Genomic DNA, 26,739 nt, shown 5'->3' with positions numbered 1-26,739 from the left:
TTGGAAGCTGTGAGCTTCAAAGTAAGGTTTGAAAGCTAGAAGCCTCGGTTAATTGGCTGAGCCTTAGTCAGTGGGCGAGGCTATCAAGAAGGCTAAGGCAGTGAGCAAGCGACCAGGGAGCTTTGTGAGTTTCGCAAGGGAGTTTGGAAAGGGAGTGGGAAGGGGGCAAGGTTCACTTGCCATTCTTTAAAACCTGTAAACTAAAATACATTCAAAACTTCTTGATTTAAACAAAAACCCTATCATTAACTTAGGTAGTTGTAGGAGAGAATGCAGGCAGAAGCCCAGCAGCAGAATGGGGGCTATCCAGTTTATTGCACTGAGTGCAGCATGTCTGATTACCTGCCCTGTGGGCCGGTGGCGTATGTGTGCATTCGGTGCAAGGAGCTCTTGGCCCTCAGAGACCGCGTATGGGCTTTGGAGGCCAGGGTGGCAGAACTGGAGGAACTAAGAGGTATGTTGATGAGGCTTTCTGTGACACTGTAGAATTGTCCCACCTCGGGTCAGACAGCCTCTGTGCTGTTGAGGAGAATGAAAGGCCCAGGGAAGCAGAGCAGTCAACGGGAGCAGAGAGAAACCTTCCCATAGTTGGGACCCTCCTTCCAGATCACTAGGAAAAGGCAGGTGTTAGTAATGGGAGATTCGATCATTAGAAACATAGATAGCTGGAAAGAGTCCTGTGGCACCTTACAGACTAACAGACATATTGGAGCATGAGCTTTCGTGGGTGAATATCCACATGCATGCATCCGACGAAGCTCACGCTCCAATATGTCTGCTAGTCTATAAGGTGCCACAGGACTCTTTGCTGCTTTTGCTGTTTTCTGTAGGAGTATCCATAAATGTGTTTTAATCTCCAAGTGTGGGAATTTTCTAGGTTTATTAACGAATGCCTTTGGCGAAAACAATTACCTTTTAAATCATTGTTTCTGATTATATACATTGGATTAAATCCACACTTATGTATTCACTATAGACAGTACTTTGTGGATTCATTCATTAATGTTCTTAGTTCCTTTTGTCAGCATGGGTTAAGTGGTACTGGCACCTGTTCAGCAAGGGCAGAATGTACAATCCACAGTGTTCACACTCTGCAATTTAACATTAAGTTTCCATCTAGTTAGGTGCTGGGAACACAGACAAATACAGCTGTCACAGCTCGTATCTTCAGAGAACACGAATCATAGGTGAAACACTTCCTTTTCTAATTTGTTTTTATTCCTAGGTAGAGTGTCCATTTATGTACTGTAGAACAGGCAAAATTCTGCCAACCCGCTGTTCTCTGTCCACTATAAGGACATGGTTTATTGTCATTTTGTTTAGAGTTCTCTCAAGATTTATCAGCAGACTCATCTGGAATATGCTCGAGTGAAAGAAGAAATTGCTAGAAGTAATTCTGTGTGTGTCATTCTTTTCTAAGAACTTACTCTTGTCTATCATTTCTACGGAAATGAACAAGCTACCTGTAAATTGTCAGTAGAGATTGTGTTCATTTGTATTTACTCTCTTTATATGCAAATATAATAGGGGGATCTGGCATCAACACCTATTGTTAAGGTTCCCTAATGCTTCCCATGGTAAGACCCTATTTTCAGTTGCTTCTGACTTGCTTGGTTTTAACAATTTTGTGCTGAAATTTTCCTTTATCCTGAAACATGGAAAACTATAGTTTTATTTTGAAAGTTTCAACAAAGATGGTGCAGCATTTGAGAGTCAGAGCACGTAGCTGGCATACTGAAAATAGAAGTGTAGCTGTAGTGGTGTGCAGGGCCGGCTCTAGGTTTTTTGCTGCCCCAAGCAAAAAAGATTTTTGGCTCCCCCCCCACCCCCCGCACTCCCCTGCTGCATCAGCCCTGGGTTCCCCCCCACACACACACACCCTGCCACCCCAGCACTGGGCTCCCCCCTTTCCTCCCCAGCAGTGCCCTCCCCCCACCTCCTGCCACCCCAGCCCTTGGCTCTCCCCCCAACCTGCACCCTCCTGCTGTCCCAGCCCTGGGTCACTGATAACTTGCTCCCAGGGTGGGTCATTCAGCAGGAATTTTGGATGTGCACAGAACACAGACAGGATTGGTTCCCATATGGTTACAGAACTGCAGTAAAGTGGAACAATTTTCAGCTTGTGTGATCGGAGGATATCTGGATGCTTATTATAAGACTGTCATACATAAATGAGGAAACGTTGAGGTGCCTTTATTATTCTTTTGTTCCACTCTTCGTTTCGATGGGGAATTTGCCAATGCGATATTATTGTCTTTCGTTTAAACAAATAAAACTAAAGAAAAATAGTAATGGCTGTTGAAAATAGAAGTTCCAATCCTAGTTAGCACTAGGGAGATGCCAGCATTTGTTGCTCAATTTTATCCTACTTTTTCTACAGCAAGTTACAGTGGATCAGCATATTTGATTTGGGAGAAATGAAGTAACAGCGGCCTAAACTGAGCTTAAGCACTCCTGAATTTTGAGGGTGTTCAAATCTGGAAGGCAGGTGCTAGATTCCCTTTCTGAATAGTAGATAACTCTGGAAAGGAAAAGCTAATTTCTGCTTCCATGGCTCAGATGTGGAAATCTTCCTACGTGCCTAGTACTGTATCTAAAACTGACCAGGTCCTCTAGTAGAGCCTCCCCTCCCTTACTTTTCATTTTAAATTCTAGTGGGATCCATGTACCTCCCTTGCTAGGCTTCAGATAGAGAGGACACTGTCCATTTAGTCCACCCAATTCCTTTTTTGGGGGCTGCAAGGTGAGGTCACACCAGTATCCCTAATCCAGTCTGGGGAAGTCTTCTGAAGGGGATATCTGGGGCAAAGCCTTCTACTCCTTGGGCACACTTGTTCCTCATTCACAGTGCCACCCCTTTGGACTCACAGCAAGCTGCCACATGGCTCAGCTACCTCACTCCCTACCCCTGCCTTTCCTGTTGATAGCTGCTAAGGGATTGCTAGGAAATGTAGTTCTTTCCCTGCTCTAGGGCTGGCTCTATAGGCAGGGAGCTAGGCAAGGAACTACAGCTCCCAGGGTTCCATGGGTTCTCAGCTCCCATGCTGGATCCCCAGCTGCTCCATGGTTCCACTTCTGCAGGGCTGTGAGAGGGGAGGAAGAAAGTTAAAAAAAAAAAAAAGGATGGCCCGAATGCTGCCCCCTGTAAATGTGCCGCCCCAAGCACCTGCTTGTTTTGCTGGTGCCTAGAGCTGACCCTGGTGGTGTGAGGGGCTAGCTGCCCTGAGTATGTACCTGTGGTCTCAGATGGGATCGTACTTGGGGTACTTGGGCTTGTTGCACTACCGCAGCTGCACTTCTATTTTTAGTGATCTATCTCAGTCAGAGCTAATGTGGATATGTCTCCTCTAGCTGGAATTTACATCTTCCAGCTCCAGTGCAGATATACCCTTAATAAAACCTTAAGTTAATGTAACTAAAGTAAGATTTGTAAAAACAGCAAAAAGTCCTGTGGCACCTTATAGACTAACAGACGTATTGGAGCATGAGCTTTCGTGGGTGAATACATGCATGATATGCATCCGACAAAGTGGGTATTCACCCATGAAAGTTCATGCTCCAATACATCTGTTAGTCTATAAGGTGCCACAGGACGCTTTGCTGCTTTAACAGATCCAGACTAACACGGCTACCCCTCTGATACATAGCTGGGTTTTTGATGACTGGGAGAACTGTATGGTGACTTGCCTTCTTGGTGCGAAGGTTGTGGATCTCTAGAGGCATCTAGATAGACTTATGTGTAGTGCTGGGGAGGAGCTGGTGGTCATGGTACATGTAGGTACCAATGCCATAGGGAAGGGTAGGCGAAATGTCCTGGAGGCCAAATTTAGGCTGCTAGGGAAGAGACTGAAATCCTGGACCTCTATGGTGGCATTCTCAGAAATGCTTCCAGTTCCACACGCAGGGCCAGGTAGGCAGGCAGAACTTCAGAGTCTCAATGCATGGATGAGACGATAGTGTAGAGAGGAGGGGGTTAGATTCATCAGGAACTGGGGAAACTTTTGGGATGGGGAAGGCTGTACAGGAGAGATGGGCTCCTCCTAAACCAAAGTGGAACCAGACTGCTGGCACTTAACATTAAAAAGGTTGCAGAGCAGTTTTTAAAATAGGAGATGGGGCAAAGCTGACTGCTGCACAGGAGCACGTGGATCGGACAGAGACTTCTCCTAGAGGACAGTCTATTGATAGAGATTCTCTAGGTTTTAGTCAGGAGGAGAAGATGGAAGAGGATAATGTAAAGGCCAGATCAGATGAGAAACATTCACATAAAAAAGAATCTGACACATGAGAAAAGGGCAGACAAATAAACAGTGACAAGTTTTTAAAGTGCTTGTACAAAAATGCTAGAAGTCTAAATAATAAGATGGATGAACTAGAGTGCCTTGTGATAAAGGAGGATATTGATATAATGGGCATCGCAGAAACTTGGTGGAATGAGGATAATCAAAGGGACACAATCATTCCGGGGTACAAAATATATCGGAAGGACAGAACAGGTCATGCGGGGGGCAGGGCAGGGGGGGAGTGGCACTAAATGTGAAAGAAAATGTTGAATCAAATGAAGTAAAAATCTTAAGTGAATCCACATGTTCCATAGAATCTCTATGGATAGTAATTGCGTGCTCTAATAAGATTATAGCATTAGGGATATATTATCGACCACCTGACCAGGACAGTGATAGTGACTATGAAATGCTAAGGGAAATTAGAGAGACTATCAAAATAAAGATATAATATAATATAATATAATATAATAAAGATATAATAGTGGGGGAATTCAGTTATCCCCATATTGACTGGGTACATGTCACCTCAGGATGAAATGCAGAGACAAAATTTCTCAATACTTTAAATGACTGCTTCTTGGAGCAGCTGGTACAGGAACCCACAAGGGGAAAGGCAACTCTCAATTTAGTCCTGAGTGGAGCGCAGGAGCTGCTCCAAGAGGTAACTATAACAGGACCACTTGGATTTCCATAATATAATAACATTTAACATCCCTGTGCTGGGAAGAACATCTCAACAGCCCAACACTATGGCATTTAATTTCAGAAAAGGGAACTATGCAAAAATGAGGAGGTTAGTTAAACAGAAATTAAAAGGTACAGTGACTAAAGTGACACCATAATAGAGGCCCAAATTAAATGTATACCCCAAATTAAAAAACACAGTAAAAGAACTAAAAAAGAGCCACCATGGCTTAACAACCATGTAAAAGTAGCAGTGAGAGATAAAAAGACATCTTTTAAAAAGTGGAAGTCAAATCCTAGTAAGGTATATAGAAAGGAGCATAAATACTGCCAAATTAAGAGTAAAAATGTAATAAGAAAAGACAAAGAGGTGTTTGAAGAACGGCTAGCCAAAAACTCCAAAGGTAATAACAAAATGTTTTTTAAGTACATCAGAAGCAGGAAGTCTGCTAAACAACCAGTGGGGCCCCTGGATGATTGAGATACAAAAGGAGCACTTAAAGATGATAGTCATTGTGGAGAAACTAAATGGATTCTTTGCTTCAGTCTTCACAGCTGAGTATGTTAGGGAGATTCCCAAACCTGAACTGGCTTTTGTAGGTGACAAATCTGAGGAATTGTCACAGATTGAAGTGTCACTAGAGGAGATTTTGGAATTAATTGATAAGCTTAACAGTAACAAGTCACCGGGACCAGATGGCATTCACCCAAGAGTTCTGAAAGAACTCAAATGTGAAATTGCGGAACTATTAACTATGGTTTATAACTTGTCCTTTAAATCAGCTTCTGTACCTAATGACTGGAAGATAGCTAATGTAACACCAATATTTAAAAAGGGCTCTAGAAGTGATCCCGGCAATTGCAGACCGGTAAGTCTAACATCAGTACCGGGCAAATTAGTTGAAACAATAGTAAAGAATAAAATTGTCAGACACATAGAAGAACGTAAATTGTTGGGCAAAAGTCAACAGGATTTCTGTAAAGGGAAATCATGTCTTACTAATCTATTAAAGTTCTTTGAAGGGGTCAACAAACGTGTGGACAAGGGGGATCCAGTGGACATAGTGTACTTAGATTTCCAGAAAGCCTTTGACAAGGTTCTTCACCAAAGGCTCTTACATAAATTAAGTTGTCATGGGATAAGAGGGAAGACCTTTTCATGGATTGAGAACTGATTAAAAGACAGGGAACAAAGAGTAGGAATAAATGGTAAATTTTCAGAATGGAGAGGGGTTCCCTAAGGGTCAGTCCTAGGACCAATCCTCTTCAACTTATTCATAAATGATCTGGAGGAAGGGATCAACAGTGAGGTGGCAAAGTTTGCAGACGATACTAAACTGCTCAAGATAGTTAAGACCAAAGCAGACTGTGAAGAAACTTCATAAGATCTCACAAAACTAAGTGATTGGGCAACAAAATGGCAAGTGACATTTTATGTGGATAAATGTAAAGTAATGCACATTGGAAAAAAATAACCCCAACTATACATACAATATGATGGGGGCTAATTTAGCTACTTTCCTAATCAGGAAAGCAATCTTAGAGTCATCGAGGATAGTTCTCTGAAGACATCCATGCAGTGTGCAGCAGCAGTCAAAAAAAGCAAACAGGATGTTAGGAATCATTTAAAAAGGGGTAGAGAATAAGACAGAGAATATCTTATTACCCTTCTATAAATCCATGGTATGCCCACATCTTGAATACTGCATATAGATGTGGTCTCCGCATCTAAAAAAAGATATACTGGCATTAGAAAAGGTTCAGAGAAGGGCAACTAAAATGATTAGGGGGTTGGAATGGGTCCCATATGAGGAGATATTAAAGAGGCTAGGAATTTTCAGCTTGGAAAAGAGGAGTCTAAGGGGGGATATAAGAGAGGTATATAAAATCATGAGTTGTGCAGAGAAAGTAAATAAGGAAAAGTTATTTACTTGTTCACATAAAAAAAAAGAACTAGGGGCCACCAAATGAAATTAATGGGAAGCAGGTTTAAAACAAATAAAAGGAATTTCTCCTTCACACAGCACACAGTCAACTTGTGGAACTCCTTGCCTGAGGAGGTTGTGAAGGCTAGGACTATAACAGGGTTTAAAAGAGAACTAGATAAATTCATGGAGGTTAAGTCCATTAATGGCTATTAATAATTGGAGATATACCAATCTCCTAGAACTGGAAGGGACCTTGAAGGGTCATCAAGTCCAGCCCCCTGCCTTCACTAGCAGGACCAATTTTTGCCCCAGATCCCTAAGTGGCCTCCTCAAGGATTGAACTCACAACCCTCGGTTTAGCAGGCCAATGCTCAAACCACTGAGCTATCCCTCCCCCCCAGGATGGGTATTAGCCAGGATGGGTAAGGAATGGTGTCCCTAGCTTCTGTCAGATGATGGAGATGGATGTCAGGAGAGAGATCACATGATCATTACCTGTTAGGTTCACTTCCTCTGGGATACCTGGCATTGGTCACTGTCAGTAGACAGGATACTGGGCTGGATGGACCTTTGGTCTGACCCAGTATGGCCATTCTTATGTTCTTATTACTGCAGCTCAGTTCATAGAATCATAGAATCTCAGGGTTGGAATCATCCCAGCCAGGGCTTTGTCAAGCCTGACCTTAAAAACCTCTAAGGAAGGAGATTCCACTACCTCCCTAGGTAACCCATTCCAGTTCTTCACCACCCTACTAGTGAAAAAGCTTTTCCTAATGTCCAACCTAAACCTCCCCCTCTGCAACTTGAGACCATTACTCCTTGTTCTGTCATCTTCTACCACTGAGAACAGTCTAGATCCATCCTCTTTGGAACCCCCTTTCAGGTAGTTGAAAGCAGCTATCAAATCCCCCCTCATTCTTCTCTTCTGCAGACTAAACAATCCCAGTTCCCTCAGCCTCTCCTCATAAGTCATGTGCTCCAGCCCCCTAATCATTTTTGTTGCCCTCCGCTGGACTCTCTCCAATTTATCCACATCCTTCTTGTAGTGTGGGGCCCAAAACTGGACACAGTACTCCAAATGAGGCCTCACCAGTGCTGAGTAGAGGGGAATGATCACATCCCTCGATCTGCTGGAAATGCCCCTACTTATACAACCCAAAATGCCATTAGCCTTCTTGGCAACAAGGGCACACTGTTGACTCATATTCAGCTATTTGTTCACCGTAACCCCTAGGTCTTTTTCTGCAGAACTGCTGCCCAGCCATTCAGTCCCTAGTCTGTAACAGTGCATGGGATTCTTCCGTCCTAAGTACAGGACTCTGCACTTGTCCTTGTTGAACCTCATCATATTTCTTTTGGCCCAATCCTCTAATTTATCTAGGTCCCTCTGTATCCTATCCCTACCCTCCAGTGTATCAACCATTCCTCCCAGTTTAGTGTCATCTGCAAACTTGCTAAGAGTGCAGTCCACACCATCCTCCAGATCGTCAATGAAGATATTGAATAAAACCGGCCCCAGCACCGACCCTTGGGGCACTCCACTTGATACCGGCTGCCAACTAGACATGGAACCATTGATCACTACCCATTGAGCCCGACCATCTAGCCAGTTTTCTATCCACCTTACCGTCCATTCATCCAGCCCAGACTTCTTTAACTTGCTGGCAAGAATACTGTGGGAGACTGTATCAAAAGCTTTGCTAAAGTCCAGAAATAGCACATCCACTGCTTTCCCCTCATCCACAGAGCCGGTTATCTCATCATAGAAGGCAATTAGGTTAGTCAGGCATGACTTGCCCTTGGTGAATCCATGCTGACTGTTCCTGATCACTTTCCCCTCCTTTAAGTGGTTCAGGATTGATTCCTTGAGGACCTGTTCCATGATTTTTCCAGGGACTGAGGTGAGACTGACTGGCCTGTAGTTCCCTCGATCTTCCTTCTTCCCTTTTTTAAAGATGGGCACTACATTAGCTTTTTTCCAGTCGTCTGGGACCTCCCCCGCTCGCCATGATTTTTCAAAGATAATGGCCAATGGCTCTGCAATCTCATCGGCCAACTCCTTTAGCGCCCTCGGATGCAGCGCATCCGGCCCCATGGACTTGTGCTCGTCCAGCTTTCCTAAATAGTCCCGAACTACTTCTTTCTCCACAGAGAGCTGGTCACCTCCTCCCCATACCGTGCTGCAGAGTGCAGCTGTCTGGGAGCTGACCTTGTCTGTGAAGATAGAGGCAAAAAAAACATTGAGTGCACTAGCTTTCCCCACATCCTCTGTCACTAGGGTCCCTCCCTCATTCAGCAAGGGGCCCACACTTGCCTTGACTTTCTTCTTGTTGCTAACATACCTAAAGAAACCCTTCTTGTTACTCCTAACATCTCCGGCTAGCTGCAACTCCAAGTGTGATTTGGCCTTCCTAATTTCACACCTGCATGCCTGAACAATATTTTTATACTCCTCCCTGGTTATTTGTCCAATCTTCCACTTCTTGTAAGCTGTTTTCTTGTGTTTAAGACAAGCAAGGATTTCACTGTTAAGCCAAGCTGGTCGCCTGCCATATTTACTTTTCTTCCTACACATCGGGATGGTTTGTTCCTGCAACCTCAATAAGGTTTCTTTAAAATACAGCCAGCTTTTCTCGACTCCTTTCCCCGTCATGTTATTCTCCAAGGGGACCTTGCCCATCAGTTCCCTGAGGGAGTCAAAGTCTGCTTTTCTGAAGTCCAGGGTCTCTGTTCTACTGCTTTCCTTTTTTCCTTGTGTCAGGATCCTGAACTCGACCATCTCATGGTCACTGCCTCCCAGGTTCCCATCCACTATTGCTTCCTCTACTATTTCTTCCCTGTTTGTGAGTTTCCAGGGAAGAAGTAGCCAGTCAATGGCTCAGGTCTCTCTAATCAAACTGGTACCAGGGAGCAGTGAGCCAAAGGGCACACTTTACTATTGGTACCTGCAGGGAGCCAAGGTGACTTCCCTCTGAACCTGAGAGTAAAGAGCCACTATCTCAGCCTGAGGGGGCGGGGCCAGACCAAGCTTACTCCACCCCCCAGAACGGGAGGGGTGGAACAGGAAGTACAGAGGGTGGGGCCCTTAGCCCAGTCAGGGCAGCACCAGGGAGGGAGACAGACACAGACCGCTGGCTGCTCCCTTCAGACCCTGCTGCTGGACCAGGGGAGGCCCAGGACCAGGAGAGACCTGACCTGGAGGAAGGACTGGGGCTCAGTGGGCCAACCGACACATGTCACACTTATCTATTGTATTGTAGAGTGCTTACAATAATATGTAAGTAGGACAGATGTGCTACAAAGTGCAAAAGGGATAAAATACACTGAACTTGCATCTTTTTGGGTAGCATTTTATCTCTAATTATCTATATTCTTATAGTAAACCAATCATTGAGCCAGATCATGGTTTGAATTTCACATCCCCCAAAGGGGATGTTTGAATCTGAGGTTTTGTTTCAGGAACATCTCTAATGTCTAAAGAAACAAGTCACAAAATCAGTCAATGGACCATATCAATATATCAGGTGCCATAGCAGCACTATTTAAAATATATCTGATTTTTTTAAAATCACTATAGACTAGTTTTCCCTTCTAGTCTTACTTTGCCTTTGCCAGGATATTATGATTCGAAAAGTAACTTCAAAGCCTATTGTCAGGATTTCCCATCACTAATAACATGAGGAAATCCCAGTTGTTGCCATAAAGGGATTAATAGATGGAACCAATGGGCTATTGTGTAATCTGATAATAACCTCTGAAAACTGGGCATCTGCCTAAGGAGAAGCTAAGGGCTGGCAACACACCAATGCTAGCTATTATCTGAAATGAAAGTGACAGTGTTGGAGAATAGTATTAGGATTATAAATAGAAACACCAGACAGTGACTGAAGTAGAGGTTATAGTTGGCACTGTTGGTGTTGAGGAGAAAATCATAAGCATAGAGGGGTTTTTTTTAAATAAAAGCTGGCAATTTTTAATAGCTCTTTGTAATCCGTTTGGTCGGGGCTCGACCCTCCAGCGGGCAGGAGGGGAGCCACACCAACTCACTTCTGATCTCCTGCTAGTCTGTAGGAGTGACAGGGAACAACGTTAGGCGGCCCAGGCCCTCCGGAGCAGGGGCTGGGCAACAGCAACGCACTTAGGCCCAGGCCCTTCGGAGCAGGGGCTGGGCAACAGCAACACACTTAGGCCCAGGCCCTCTGGAGCAGGGGCTGGGCAACAGCAACGCACTTAGGCCCAGGCCCTCTGGAGCAGGGGCTGGGCAACAGCAGTTCAGGGCTCAGGTCCTTAAGCCGGAGCTGAGCCAACTGCAGTACAAATAGGCCCAGGCCCTCTGGAGCAGGGGCTGGGCAACAGCAGTACAAATAGGCCCAGGCCCTCTGGAGCAGGGGCTGGGCAACAGCAGTACAAATAGGCCCAGGCCCTAGCTCAGGGCGGGGCAGCAACAAACACAGGGCTCAGACCCTCAGGCAGGGCTGAGCAGCAGTTCAAGTTCAGGGACTCAGGTCCTCAGTCAGGAGCTGAGCAAACAACCGGTAAGTCCAGACGTTTGGTTGGGGTGCTGGTGTGAGGGGGGAGACTGCCACCCGTGTGTGGGGTGGCAGGGGGGACACAGGCCCACCCACTCCACTGTGTCCCAGCCTCGGGCCCGAGCAGCGGCGTGGATCCGCTGCAGTCAGTGGGGATCCTGGCCGCAACACACTGACATGGGCACATCGGTGCCCTCAGCCGGACAGGGGTCGGCTACCCCCGGGCTACATTCCATTTCCCCCTCAGGGCCTACCTCGTTGGTCGCACTGGGTTCGGGCCAGTCCATCTGCATCGGCTCCTCTGGAGCAGGGCTTGGCGGCAGGTCCGGTAGCTCCTCCGGGTGGTCGGGCCAGGCCTGCTCGGGCGGCTCCTCCTGGTAACAGCAGGGCCTGGGGGGCTCCTCGTCGTAGCGGGCGCTAGGCAAGCCTGGGGGCTCTTTGTCGTAGCGGGCGCTAGGCAATCCTGGGGGCTCCTCCCAGTACCGGCTCCGGGGAGGCTCCGGGGACTCCTCATCGTAGTGAGCGCGGGGAAGCTCCGGCCAGGCCGGGTAGCTGCCTCGGTCCGAGGAGGGTTCCCAGCCGGGAGCTCCCGCCGGCACGTCTGCTCTCGGCGGTGGCTGGCCTCTGACTGAGCTCTGGTGCGCTCCTTTTCTACTTCCTGCCCCGCCCCTTGACTTCCGGGGGGCGGGGACTGGTGGCGGTAGCTCCGCCCACTGGGGGGTTGGCAAGGGAGCTCCCTCTGCCGGGCAGGAGAGGAGCCACACCGACTCACTACACTCCTGTTATTTCATAAGCAGAATCAAAATGATAGTGGACTTCCATCCCAGCAGGAAATGCTGGTCTTCTTCAGATTTTAAACAAAGACAGAAATAAATGTGAACAAGTCTATTATGTGCTTCATAAAATGTTCTGAATCTAAGGGCAAATTCAAAATTCTGGTCTCTACTCCTTTCTCTAAATCATAGTTACCTGAAACTAGAAAAGGAGAGGAAAAACACCAGGTCCAATCAATCACAGTACAAAAACAGCCCAAGATCATATTTCTGAAACAATATTCTCTTTTAAATTCCTGCATTGGATGCTGACTCATTTTTAAGATGAGCCTATTATACGTTCACAAAGTGTTAGATTATACAGCACCCGTCAATTTTGAAAATGGCCACAGTTTGTCAGTTTTGTGCATCCATAAACTCAGACTTGCTATGTCATAATAGCAAACTTGTTTGCACAGCTCTGAGGTTTCAGGTACTTGACAGAGCATGGCCCCAGAACCTATTTTGGTATATTTGGAAAACCCATTCAGATGTTACTATGGAATCCACATCAATGCTCAATGTACTCATTTCTCAAAGCATGTTATATATATACCTATATATATAACCCAAGCAGAATCTGGGTTAACAGCTACCTCAGAGATTTAGGACCAAATTTTCAAAGGTGTCCCAACTTCCTCACAATTTTTGCACTTATTTTTGTACACAAAAACTAAGATTTTAATATATAATTACAGCAGTTAATGACAACTTTCAGAGGGTCTGGGCACCCAAAACTTCAATGAAGTACATAAAGGTGTGGGTATGCCACACCTCGGAAAAATAAACAATAAATGTGTAATGTGCAAATGAAGGTTGGCATGGCATGCCAATCTGAATTTTTATATGCACAAAAACTTGGACCAAAAAAATTGTGGCTTTAGTATTAGAAGCCTCTTTTCAATAGTTTGTTGTTGTGGTTTTTTTGTATGTTTTAATATATGGCTATGCAAAAACATTTGAAATCTGCCATGGATCTGCCTACTTCTTGGTCTTGAGTTCCCAATCCAAGGATTAGCATTAAAGAAAAAAAGTTCCTGTTTGCTAGGAATGATATAACCCTTTGATTTGTTTTAGTTTAGTGTGTTCCATGTAAGTCGTGGCTTCAAGAATAATGTGTTAGGTATAGATCAAAAGCAATATTCAGATTAGGCTATTTTATACCATAGCTGCAAATTAGGCCAGTAAAAGCTTTCACATCTTTTCACCTTGTTCTGTATTTGGATGAACTTCAATAAGCTTAGACATTTCTTTGTAATTCCTCAAGTCAGTACAGGATGGAGTTCATACACCAGATAACAGTCAAGTTAATTAACCTTTTGGAAAAATGCTTGGAGCCCTGTCATATTCTCTTTCTTCTAATTCATTAACTTTGGCCAGATAAGCAGCAAGAAGTGCATGAATTTAAGGAAATGATTAAATGTGGTTGTCTTATTACCTTGCTACATACTCCTCATATATATAACGGCACAAGATCTCTACTGAAAAAGTTATCCTGTCTCTGAGATGTCTCTGTACACAGAGAAGAATTGGGAAGTGAGTTCCTCCAACATCAGGTTCACCCTTACTACTCACCACAATGAGTAAATAAATAAATAAAATCCACTCCTGTACAAATATAAACAATCTAATCTAAACTTGGGTGAATGACAACCTCCAAAATACCAAAGCAAAAAGTCAAACTTCATGGCTCAGCCTGCTTCTATTAGAAATTGCCATAGGAGTCGACCAGTGGTCCACATGTATCATGGTTAGGTACTTGTCTCCAATAGTATAGATAAATCAGAGGCCTATCTTGGCCTCAACTTGTGCAATACTATGCCATAGAGGGAAACTTCTTCCTTAACCTTCGGCTACTTATATTATGTAGTAAAGTTCATGCATTAACAGCTATGGCCATTTTTGTTCAAGCCAGTGTAACTGCTGATGCAATTCTCAGTCATATAAATGAGGATTACCTAAATAGTATACTGTATAAATACAACTTAACTTTTTTTCATGTTTCTGAATGACCTGTTCTCCATTAAAGTGCTCAGAAGTACTTTTAATTACTGTACACTTGATTGTCTCACAAAATATAAATATTATGGTATGTATTTTAAAAATTTTAATTATTATTAAATATGCAAACTATTTCCAGGAAATATATTACTCATTTTGCTATCTTTTGCATAAACCTAATTATAGGAGCTCCCCAGTTGAAAAAGAACACAAGTGAGCTGTAAATTTAATTTGATCTCACATCTGCTGTCATTTACAGCATGCCTTCCTGGGCCCAAGGGCTGACAAGGAATCGTATATTCTAACACTTTCTTTCTGAAGATTTTAATTTTAAAAAATTAAAAAAATCATCCTACAAAATTTCACATGGAAAGGCAATTTTTGTAGCCAACTAGACCCCATGATGGGAAGTTGTGCAAATGATGACAATATTTGGAGATAATTCAGTTGAAATATTATTGTTTCCTTTATTTATTTTTCATGCTGTCATCTTCTGTCTTAACAGAAGTGTCATCATCATGCTTAAAGTAACAATGAAAGGAGTTAAGCGAACATTTGTATTAACTACATTACATTAAACTCACTTTCCCACTCTTCTCCCTCAGGGGTGGATGATAGTGATCCCAGATCCACCCACATATGACTCCCACACAAAAAAAATCCTTCTTCCAAAGAAAGCCAATGCTGAAATTAGGCACTAGGTGATGGGGTGTCACCCCACAATTGCCATGAAGGGGTTAATGGAGGCCAGATGGGCCAATTAACCTATTAAGCAGCAACAAGACTGAGCTAAGAGCCTTGATTAGAAGGAAGCTCACCTGAGCAGAGTTGGGCTGGGCTAGTATAAACCCAGGATGCTGGCAGCCGTAATGGTGTCTGGAAGGAAGTCTGTGGTCACCCTCTATTTAGTAGCGAGGGAAGGAGGGAACTCAGGGAAAGAGTAGGACTCTGAGGAGTCGGGCTGGGCTACAGGCAGGTCATGCCCTGAAGAGAGCAGCATGGAGAAGATAGCCTGTGGGGTAGGGAGCAGTCGAGAGGGTAAGCAGCAAGGTTGGGGACTGAACAGAATGTGGCTGAGTAGAGGGCGGGCCTGGGTTCCCTGGTCCACCATTGGGGAAGTGACACTAGCAGGGCAAGAACTAGAAGATGGCCTGGGTCACTGTGGGAATGACAGAGACTTTGAAGGACTATACCCCGGAAGGGGGGAATACTGAGTGACCTAGCCAGAAGGCCGAGTCACGAAGAGGATGCTGCAGTTCCAGGAGTGAGAGAGGGACTGCAGGCTGACAGTGATCATAGAATCATAGAATCTCAGGGTTGGAAGGGACCTCAGGAGGTCATCTAGTCCAACCCCCTGCTCAAAGCAGGACCAAACCCAACTAAATCATCCCAGCCAGGGCTTTGTCAAGCCTGACCTTAAAAACCTCTAAGGAAGGAGATTCCACTACCTCCCTAGGTAACCCATTCCAGTTCTTCACCACCCTACTAGTGAAAAAGTTTTTCCTAATGTCCAACCTAAACCTTCCCCTCTGCAACTTGAGACCATTACTCCTTGTTCTGTCATCTTCTACCACTGAGAACAGTCTAGATCCATCCTCTTTGGAACCCCCTTTCAGGTAGTTGAAAGCAGCTATCAAATCCCCCCTCATTCTTCTCTTCTGCAGACTAAACAATCCCAGTTCCCTCAGCCTCTCCTCATAAGTCATGTGCTCCAGCCCCCTAATCATTTTTGTTGCCCTCCGCTGGACTCTCTCCAATTTATCCACATCCTTCTTGTAGTGTGGGGCCCAAAACTGGACACAGTACTCCAAATGAGGCCTCACCAGTGCTGAGTAGAGGGGAATGATCACATCCCTCGATCTGCTGGAAATGCCCCTACTTATACAACCCAAAATGCCATTAGCCTTCTTGGCAACAAGAGCACACTGTTGACTCATATTCAGCTTTTCGTCCACCGTAACCCCTAGGTCCTTTTCTGCAGAACTGCTGCCCAGCCATTCGGTCCCTAGTCTGTAACAGTGCATGGGATTCTTCCGTCCTAAGTACAGGACTCTGCACTTGTCCTTGTTGAACCTCATCATATTTCTTTTGGCCCAATCCTCTAATTTGTCTAGGGCCCTCTGTATCCTATCCCTACCCTCCAGCGTATCAACCACTCCTCCCAGTTTAGTGTCATCTGCAAACTTGCTAAGGGTGTAGTCCACACCATCCTCCAGATCGTCAATGAAGATATTGAATAAAACCGGCCCCAGCACCGACCCTTGGGGCACTCCACTTGATACCGGCTGCCAACTAGACATGGAACCATTGATCACTACCCATTGAGCCCGACCATCTAGCCAGTTTTCTATCCACCTTACCGTCCATTCATCCAGCCCAGACTTCTTTAACTTGCTGGCAAGAATACTGTGGGAGACTGTATCAAAAGCTTTGCTAAAGTCCAGAAATAGCACATCCACTGCTTTCCCCTCATCCACAGAGCCGGTTATCTCATCATAGAAGGCAATTAGGTTAGTCAGGCATGACTTGCCCTTGGTGAATCCATGCTGACTGTTCCTGATCACTTTCCTCTCCTTTAAGTGGTTCAGGATTGATTCCTTGAGGACCTGTTCCATGATTTTTCCAGGGACTGAGGTGAGTCTGACTGGCCTGTAGTTCCCTGGATCTTCCTTCTTCCCTTTTTTAAAGATGGGCACTACATTAGCTTTTTTCCAGTCGTCTGGGACCTCCCCCGCTCGCCATGATTTTTCAAAGATAATGGCCAATGGCTCTGCAATCTCATCGGCCAACTCCTTTAGCGCCCTCGGATGCAGCGCATCCGGCCCCATGGACTTGTGCTCGTCCAGCTTTCCTAAATAGTCCCGAACTACTTCTTTCTCCACAGAGAGCTGGTCACCTCCTCCCCATACCGTGCTGCAGAGTGCAGCTGTCTGGGAGCTGACCTTGTCTGTGAAGATAGAGGCAAAAAAAGCATTGAGTGCACTAGCTTTCCCCACATCCTCTGTCACTAGGGTCCCTCCCTCATTCAGCAAGGGGCCCACACTTGCCTTGACTTTCTTCTTGTTGCTAACATACCTAAAGAAACCCTTCTTGTTACTCCTAACATCTCCGGCTAGCTGCAACTCCAAGTGTGATTTGGCCTTCCTAATTTCACACCTGCATGCCTGAACAATACTTTTATACTCCTCCCTGGTTATTTGTCCAATCTTCCACTTCTTGTAAGCTGTTTTCTTGTGTTTAAGACGAGCAAGGATTTCACTGTTAAGCCAAGCTGGTCGCTTGCCATATTTACTTTTCTTCCTACACATCGGGATTGTTTGTTCCTGCAACCTCAATAAGGTTTCTTTAAAATACAGCCAGCTTTCCTCGACTCCTTTCCCCGTCATGTTATTCTCCCAGGGGACCTTGCCCATCAGTTCCCTGAGGGAGTCAAAGTCTGCTTTTCTGAAGTCCAGGGTCTCTGTTCTACTGCTTTCCTTTTTTCCTTATGTCAGGATCCTGAACTCGACCATCTCATGGTCACTGCCTCCCAGGTTCCCATCCACTATTGTTTCCTCTACTATTTCTTCCCTGTTTGTGAGCAGCAGGTCAAGAAGAGCTTTTCCCCTAGTTGGTTCCTCCAGCACTTGCACCAGGAAATTGTCCCCTACACTTTCCAGAAACTTCCTGGATTGTCTGTGCACCACTGTATTGCTCTCCCAGCAGATATCAGGGTGATTAAAGTCACCCATGAGAACCAGGGCCTGTGATCTAGCAACTTCTGTTAGTTGCTGGAAGAAAGCCTCGTCCACCTCATCCCCCTGGTCTGGTGGTCTGTAGCAGACTCCCACCACGACATTACCCTTGTTGTTCATACTTCTAAATTTAATCCAGAGACTCTCAGGTTTTTCTGCAGTTTCATACCGGAGCTCTGAGCAGTCATACTGCTCTCTTAGGCCTGGTCTACACTAGGAGTTTATGTCGAATTTAGCAGCGTTAATTCGATTTAACCATGCAACCGTCCACACCAGGAAGCTAATTAGTTCGACCTAGAGGGCTCTTTAGTTCAAATTTGGTACTCCACCCCGACGAGGGGAGTAGCGCTAAATTCGACATGGCTATGTCGAGTTAGCCTATGTGTGGACGGAAATTGACCTTAGTAGCTCCGGGAGCTATCCCACAGTGCACCACTGTGTTGACGTTCTGGACAGCAGTCCAAGCTCAGATGTTCTGACCAGCCATACAGGAAAAGCCCCGGGAAAATTTGAATTCCTTTTCCTGTCTGGCCAGTTTGAATCTCAATTCCTGGTTGGACATCGGGGCGAGCTCAGCAGCACCGGCAACGATGCAGAGCTCTCCAGCAGAGGGGTCCATGCAATCTCAGAGTAGAAAGAGGGCCCCAGCATGGACTGACCGGGAAGTCTTGGATCTGATCGCTGTGTGGGGCGATCAGTCTGTGCTTTCGGAGCTGCGCTCCAACAAACGTAATGCCAAGACCTACGAGAAGGTCTCCAAAGCCATGGCACTCAGAGGATACAGCCGGGATGCAACGCAGTGCCGCGTGAAAATCAAGGACCTGAGACAAGGCTACCAAAAAATCAAAGCGGCAAACGGACGCTCCGGAGCCCAGCCCCAGACATGCTGCTTTTACGAGGCACTGCATGCCATTCTCGGTGGGTCTGCCACCACTGCCCCACCAGTGACCGTGGACTCTGAGGATGGGATAGTGTCGACGGGCAGTTTCTCGGCGATGTTCGCGGATGGGGAAGATGAGGAAGGGTTTGTGGAGGACGAGGCAGGCGACAGCGCTTACAATACTGATTTCCCCGACAGCCAGGATCTCTTCATCACCCTCTCAGAGATCCCCTACCAACCCTCCCCGGCCGTTAACCCGGACTCTGAATCAGGGGAAGGATCAGTCGGTAAGTGCTATAAACATGTAAACATTTATTTTTTAAAAAACAGGAATAAAAACTATATGAAAAGAAGGTCAATGCATATGGGGATAGAACAGAAATCCTCTTGGGAGAGTTCCACGAAGCTCTCGTAGAGGTACTCAAAAAGCCTCCACAGGAGGTTCCTGGGGAGAGGTGCCTTATTGGGTGCTCCGTGGAAGCACACTCTTCCGCGCCAGGCTATCCTCAGGTACTGTGGGAGCATTGCCTCCACGAGCATGGCAGCATAGGGCCCAGGTTTGTGCAGGGTTTCACACAGCATGCGCTCTCTGTCTATCTTAGTGACCCGCCTCAGGTGATCTCGCTCAGCGACTGCTGCATCTAATTAGGGGAATTAGTGTAATGTTACTATTGGGAATGCTTCACTTTTCCTTTGCATAACAATAAGCATCGTTTAACAGCCACGTGGTGGAGGCTGCAGAGGGGAAGCATACAGGGATCTTTCCCGGGGACGGCCGCGAGGGAGTGGAACAGGGTCAGAGTTTATGCTTTCCGGATTGCCTGCAGCAGGAGGGCACTGCTATACATTAACTTTTAAGCAGCCTAAAGTTTACGGCTTACCATGCCTGGCTGCTACACGGATTCTGCTGCCCTGCCCTGCTTGTCTGATCTCCAGTGCAAGACCCCAGGCAATGAAAGCGAAGGCCGAAAATTCGAACTTGTCCTGAGAGCGCATGAGATAGGTGCCGTGTATGGTCTTGTTCACAGAGACAGACTAGACTGTGTTCAGTGTTCGCAAACATGTATCTTTGCAAGGAAATCACTTCTTTTTTCCCATCACACAGCTGCGGCTGTTTTCCGACCTGCCCCGGCATCCCCCTCACAGAGGCTGGCACAGATTAGGCGGCGAAAGAAAAAGACTCGGGACGAGATGTTCGCTGAACTGATGGCCTGCTCCAGAGCCGAGGCGGCCCAGCAGAGCCAGTGGAGGGAGACCCTCTCCCAGTACCAGCGCTCACACAGCGAACGGGAGGACAGGTGTCGGCAGGAAGACCAGCAGGTGACTCAAACACTGCTTGGCCTAATGAGGGAGCAAACGGACACGCTCCGGCGCCTTGTGGATGTTCTGCAGGATCGCAGGCAGGAGGAGAGAGCCCCCCTGCACTGTATCTGCAACCGCCCTCCCCCGCCACAAAGTCCTGTCCCCCCCTCACCCAAAATAACAAGAAGGAGGGGCGCTAGGAGCCGTGAAAACTGTCACTCCACCCCAGCAGAGCGCTCATGTACCAAACAGCTCTCATTCCCTACATTTTGAGAAGTGCTTCCCTTCCTGGCTCACCCAATCCCAAATCCCAGTTTCATCCCCCAACTGTGTAGTTGAGTATTAAAAATAGTTTGCTGTTAAGTACTGTTTCCGTCATGTTTCTTTGCAGAAGATTTTGTGTGTGGGTGGGGGGGGTTGTTAATTGCATAGGACAGCCACCATTACCAGGGTACAGACATGGGGGCAGGATCAACAGCAGGTCACACACAGAGTGCAGTCACTAGGCACCCAGGTCACTCTGGGAGGTGTCTGCTGCCCCAGGTCAGTCTGGGAGGTGTATGCTGCCCCAGGGTCCTAGCGCCTGGCATCCACAAATGGCAAGGCAGGCTGCCCTTACCATGCCCTTCCACCCTAGCCATGAGCCTCTCCAATGCCCTGAGCCCCAGCCAGAGCCCTCATCCCCCTACACCTACTCACCCTTCCCACACACCCCTCACCCCTTCCTGCAAACCCACCCCTTCCTGCACACCCTCCTGTAACCGTCCTCCCACCAGAGACCGCTGTAGGAGCAGGAGCCTGTCATTCCTCGAGTGTAGAAGCGGTCTGTACATCACTGCACACCGTACCCACCACAGTCTGCGTCCCTGTTTGAACCCTTTAACGCGAATTCATTAGTAAAGAAAACTTTATTAATTAACAATGTTCCATTAACTTTATTTTTAAACGTCTGATGGAAGGGGGGAAACCTGGTGAATGGGGTATGTAACCGCAGAAAAAAGTCAACAGTAACTGAAACAGGGGCAGGTTCAGCTTCTCTGTAAAGAAACCTGCTCTCTGAGGAACCTAGCTTTCAAAGCCTCCCGGATGCACAGCACTTCCCGCTGGGCTCTTCTAATCACACGGGTGTCTGGCTGAGCGTAATCAGCAGCCAGGCGATTTGCCTCAACCTCCCATCCCACCATAAAGGTCTCCCCCTTGCTCTCACAGAGATTGTGGAGCACACAGCAAGCTGCAATAACAATGGGGATATTGGTTTCGCTGAGATCCGAGCGAGTCAGTAAGCTCCTCCATCTCCCCTTGAGACTTCCGAAAGCACACTCCACCACCATTCTGCACTTGCTCAGCCAGTAGTTGAAGAGTTCTTTGTCACTGTCCAGGGCGCCTGTATAGGGCTTCATGAGCCAGGGCATTAGCGGGTTGGCTGGGTCCCCGAGGATCACTGTAGGCATCTCCACATCCCCAACAGTTATTTTGTGGTCCGGGAAGAAACTACCTTCCTGCAGGCGTCTAAACAGACAAGAGTTCCTGAAAACACGCGCGTCATGAACCTTGCCCAGCCACCCGACGTAGATGTTGGTAAAACGTCCCCTATGGTCCACCAGTGCTTGCAGCACCATTGAAAAGTAGCCTATTCTGTTAATATACTGGCTGGCCTGGTGGGCTGGTCCCAGGATAGGGATGTGAGTCCCATCTATAGCCCCACCGCAGTTTGGGAATCCCATCGCGGCGAAGCCATCTATGACGACCTGGACGTTTCCCAGGGTCACTACCTTTGTGAGCAGTAGGTCAACGATTGCGTTGGCTACTTGCATCACAGCAACCCCCACCGTAGATTTGCCCACGCCAAAGTGGTTTGCTACTGACTGGTAGCTGTCTGGCGTTGCAAGTTTCCAGAGGGCTATGGCCACTCGCTTCTGCACACTCAGGGCTGCTCGCATCCGGGTGTCCTGGCGCTTCAGGGCAGGGGCCAGCAAGTCACACAGTTCAAGGAAAGTGCCCTTATGCATCCTGAAGTTTCGCAGCCACTGTGATTCATCCCAGACCTGCAGCACTATGCGGTCCCACCAGTCCGTGCTTGTTTCCCAGGCCCAGAATCGCCGTTCCACAGCATGAACTTGACCCATTGCCACCATGATCTCCGCGGCATGGGATCCCGTGCTTTGTGAGAGGTCTGTGCCACTCTGACACTTCATGTCCTCACCGTGCTGCCGGAGCCTCCTCGCCCGATTTCTCAGCAGCTGACTGTTGCAGAGGTGGACGATAAGGTGCGAGGAGTTGACAACGGCCATAAGTGCAGCGATGATCGCAGCGGGCTCCATGCTCGCAGTGCTGTGGCGTCCGCGCTGTCACTGACCAGAAAAGTGCGCGAACAGATTGCCCGCCAGCCCTTTCAAGGAGGGAGGGCGGGAGTGACGGTTGAATGACGACAGTTACCCAAAACCACCCTCGACACATTTTTCCCCCAGCAGGCATTGGGGGCTCTACCCAGCATTCCAATTGGAAGCGGGGACTGCGGGAACTGTGGGATAGCTGCCCAGAATACACCGCTTCCAATGTCGACGCTTGCCCCGTTAGTGTGGACTCACAAAGTCGAATTAGTGTCCTTAGTGTGGATACAGAAATTCGACTTCATAAGGTCGAATCCACAAATTCGACCTAAGTTAAATCGAACTACTCTTGTAGTGTAGACATACCCTTACATACAACACAACTCCCCCACCTTTTCTGCCCTGTCTGTCCTTCCTGAACAGTTTATATCCATCCATGACAGTACTCCAATCATGTGAGTTATCCCACCAAGTCTCTGTTATTCCAATTTCATCATAATTCCCTGACTGTGCCAGGACTTCTAGTTCTCCCTGCTTGTTCCCCAGGCTTCTTGCATTTGTGTATAGGCACTTAAGATAACTCGCTGATTGTCCCGCTTTCTCGGTCTGAGACAGGAGTCCTCCTCTCTTGCAGTCTCCTGCTTGTGCTTCCTCCCGGTATCCCACTTCCCCACTTACCTCGGGGCTTTGGTCTCCTTCCCCCGGTGAACCTAGTTTAAAGCCCTCCTCACTAGGTTAGCCAGCCTGCTTGCAAAGATGCTCTTCCCTCTCTTCGTGAGGTGGAGCCCGTCTCTGCCTAGCAATCCTTCTTCTTGGAAGACCATCCCATTGTCAAAGAATCCAAACCCTTCTCTCCGACACCATCTGCGTAGCCATTTGTTGATTTCCTCGATTCAACGGTCTCTACCCTGGCCTTTTCCTGCCACAGGGAGGATAGACAAGAACACCATTTGCGCCTCAAACTCCTTTATCCTTCTTCCCAGAGCCACGTAGTCTGCAGTGATACGCTCAAGGTCATTCTTGGCAGTATCATTGGTGCCCACGTGGAGAAGCAGGAAGGGTTAGCGATCCGAGGGCTTGATGAGTCTCGGCAGTCTCTCCGTCACATCGTGAATCCTAGCCCCTGGCAAGCAGCACACCTCTCGGTTTTCCTGGTCAGGGCGGCAGATAGATGACTCAGTCTCCCTGAGGAGAGAGTCCCTGACCACCACCACCCTCTTCCTCCTCCTGGGAGTGGTGGTCGTGGAACCCCCATCCCTAGGACGGCGCTTCTCATGCCTTCCAATCAGTGGAGTCTCCTTCTGCTCTGTTCCCTCAGATGTATCATCCACTCCACTCTCTGCACTAGTACCTGCGGAGAGAACACGAAAACGGTTGCTCACCTGCATCTGTGTTTCTGGTACATGGACGTTTCTGGTACTCTTTCCTCTTCTGGATGTCACATGCCGCCAGTTATCCTCACTGGCCTTCTGTCCCCGCTGTGTAGCCTGCTCTGAATCTTCAGAACATTGTGCCCGCTGAAGCTGATCCTGACATCTATCCAGGAAATCCTCATTTTCTTTTATGGAACGCAGGGTTGATATCCGTTTCTCCAGACCTTGAATCTTCTCCTCCAATATGGAGATCAGCTTGCACTTTGTACAGACAAAGTCGCTTCTATCCTATGGAAGGAAGACAAACATGGCGCATCCTGTGCAGGTCACAACGGCAGATCGCTCAGCATCCATGGTCTCTTCCTTCTAAGAGCTCTCGCCAGGTGAACTCCCAGGCAAACTCCTTCTGTTTGCCTCTCTGCTGTTCGCTGCTCAGCTGGTTCGCAGCTGACTGCCTTTTTATAACAGTCAGTCCCAGCTGGAACAAAGCACTCCCAAATCAAACTGGTCAAACAAGCAATCAAACAATCAAGCACACAGTCAAACTGCCAAACTGCCCCCCCAACAGACACTCAGATACTCACCAGCGCAGTCCCCCTACTGCAGCACTTAGCGTAACCTCTGCTCAGAGGGATCCCAGGCAAACTCCTTCTGTTTGCCTCTCTGCTGTTCGCTGATGATAGCATGCATCTGCAGGAAGGGGCATTGGCCACACAGAGCTAATCCCCAGAACAGCTAAGAGGAACCATCCCTAAGGTGAGTGGAGTGCCCCATCACACACTACTGCAAAACAAATAATAAATAATATTAACAATGTGCTAATTGAATCAAAGTTCCAAAATGCTGCCTTCTCCATTCTCCTTCCCATTCTTCTCTTTGTCTCAAGTCATATCATGTCAGCTGATGTGGGCACCAGAATCTGAGTGCTTTTCCTGCATCAGAAGCAGTCAGATGTGCATCTTCCCCCTTACTAGTCCACTGAGGCATCCTATGACCAAGAAGCTCAGAACATAAGGATTCTGACTTAATCCTCTCAAAGTATTAGTTGACCTCCTTTCAATTGTTACTATATTATTATTTATTTTAAATTACAATGACTGCTTAGAAGTCTCACCTGAGATTGTGAGACTAGGGTGCCACCCTGATGGGTGCTGTATATACATATAGTCCCTGTCCCAAAAGACTTACAGTCTAAAAAAGTAAGACAAATGGTGACAGAAAGTACCTTCATTCTACAGATAGGGAATAGAGTTAAGTGACTTTCCCAAAACCACACAAGAAATCTGTGGTAGAGTGAGGCCCAGAATCTCTAGCCAGTGCCTTAAACACAAGTCTATCTTTCAATGCTAAATTTTATCCTAAGGAAAAGCATGATCTAGTGCATTCAAAATATGCTCTTACTAAAGTACAGAGTTCTGCAATAATTTTCTATTTGCAGTTGTTGCTGTCATGGGAGTGAGAAAGAGCCTTGAAAATGTAAAGGATTATAGTGAATGATGGATGAAAGGTGTTGGAGAGTCACAAATGTCTAGGCACATTTGACCTTTTCCTGAATCAGCATGATTCTAATCAATAATGAATGACACACGCCATATAAGGAGCATGGGCATCACAAACCTTACAGAGCCTTTTATACTTGGATTGTCTTTCAGCATTTGATGGCACAGTTAGGGACACACAACTTCCTTCAGATGCATGTGTGTCTCCTACTGGTGTTCTCTAAGCCCCTTACACCTTCACTCCTTATGCTTCTCCTAGTTTGCTCTCCCATTAGTTTCACTCTTTTTCATACTTTCCTTTGCACTGACTCCCACTGTCGATACACAAAGCACCTCCCTCTCGCTTTTAAACCCACTTCTTTCACAAGCCTTCTTTATGTTGATCTCACTGATGATGTCTTCACATTAGAGCTGAGCGAATAATTGATCTTTTAGTTTGGTGGCCATTTCTAATCACCGTTTCATTTTGAAAATGTTTCAAAATGACATTTTCAAAATGGAACATTTCAACATTTCTGAAATTTGTTTTCAGCTTTTTCAGCTTAAACTATTTATCAAATTCATCCCAAATTTGCAAAAAGTTTTGGTGCTCCAAAAAATGTTGGGTTTTTTTGTGTGTGTCAAATTTGCTATTCACCAAAAAATGTCGCCCATCCATAGCCCACACCTTCCTGTATTTGAACTCTTATTCCATTTGCTGTATTTACTGGAATTAGTGTTTTAAAAAATTACCTATATAGACTTTTTTTCCCAAACTTAGATGCATTGACTTGAATGTGCTCAGCAAAAGAAAATTAATAGATTTTTAAGGTCAGAAAAACTGAGTCTGACCACCTATATAAAACAGGCCATAGAACTACATCCAGTTACCCTGTACTGAGCCAGATAACTTATCTTTGACTAAAGCATATCTTCTAGGGAGGCATTCATCTGGATCTGAAGCCATCAAGAGCTGGAGAATCCATTACTTTCCATGGTAGTTTGTTCCAATTTTTAATCACCACCACTGCTAAAACATTATGCTTTTATTTCTAATTTGAATTTGTTTAGCTTTAATTGATGGTCATTGATTCATGTTATGCCTTTCTCTGCTAAGTTAAAAGGCCTTCTAACCTGATATTTTCTCCTCTTTAAGGTAGACAGACACTATAATCAAGCCACCTCACTCCTTTTTTGGATAAGCTAAACAGATTGAGCTCTAAGTTTTTGGTTTTTTACTATAAAACACTTTTCCATAACCTTAAATCATTTTTGTTGTTCTGTACATTCTAGCCATTTTTTTCTGTAAAAATCAGACCATTTATTTCAGTGTCTATTGAGTTATGTAGATAATTTTAGGCCTCTAAGTTTTAAAATACTGGTCTAAATGCTTATGCATAAA

Source organism: Mauremys reevesii, linkage group 2 (assembly GCF_016161935.1).
Source record: "Mauremys reevesii isolate NIE-2019 linkage group 2, ASM1616193v1, whole genome shotgun sequence".
In the NCBI taxonomy this organism is placed as follows: Eukaryota; Metazoa; Chordata; order Testudines; family Geoemydidae; genus Mauremys; species Mauremys reevesii.
Note: the sequence above shows the minus strand (reverse complement) of the source record.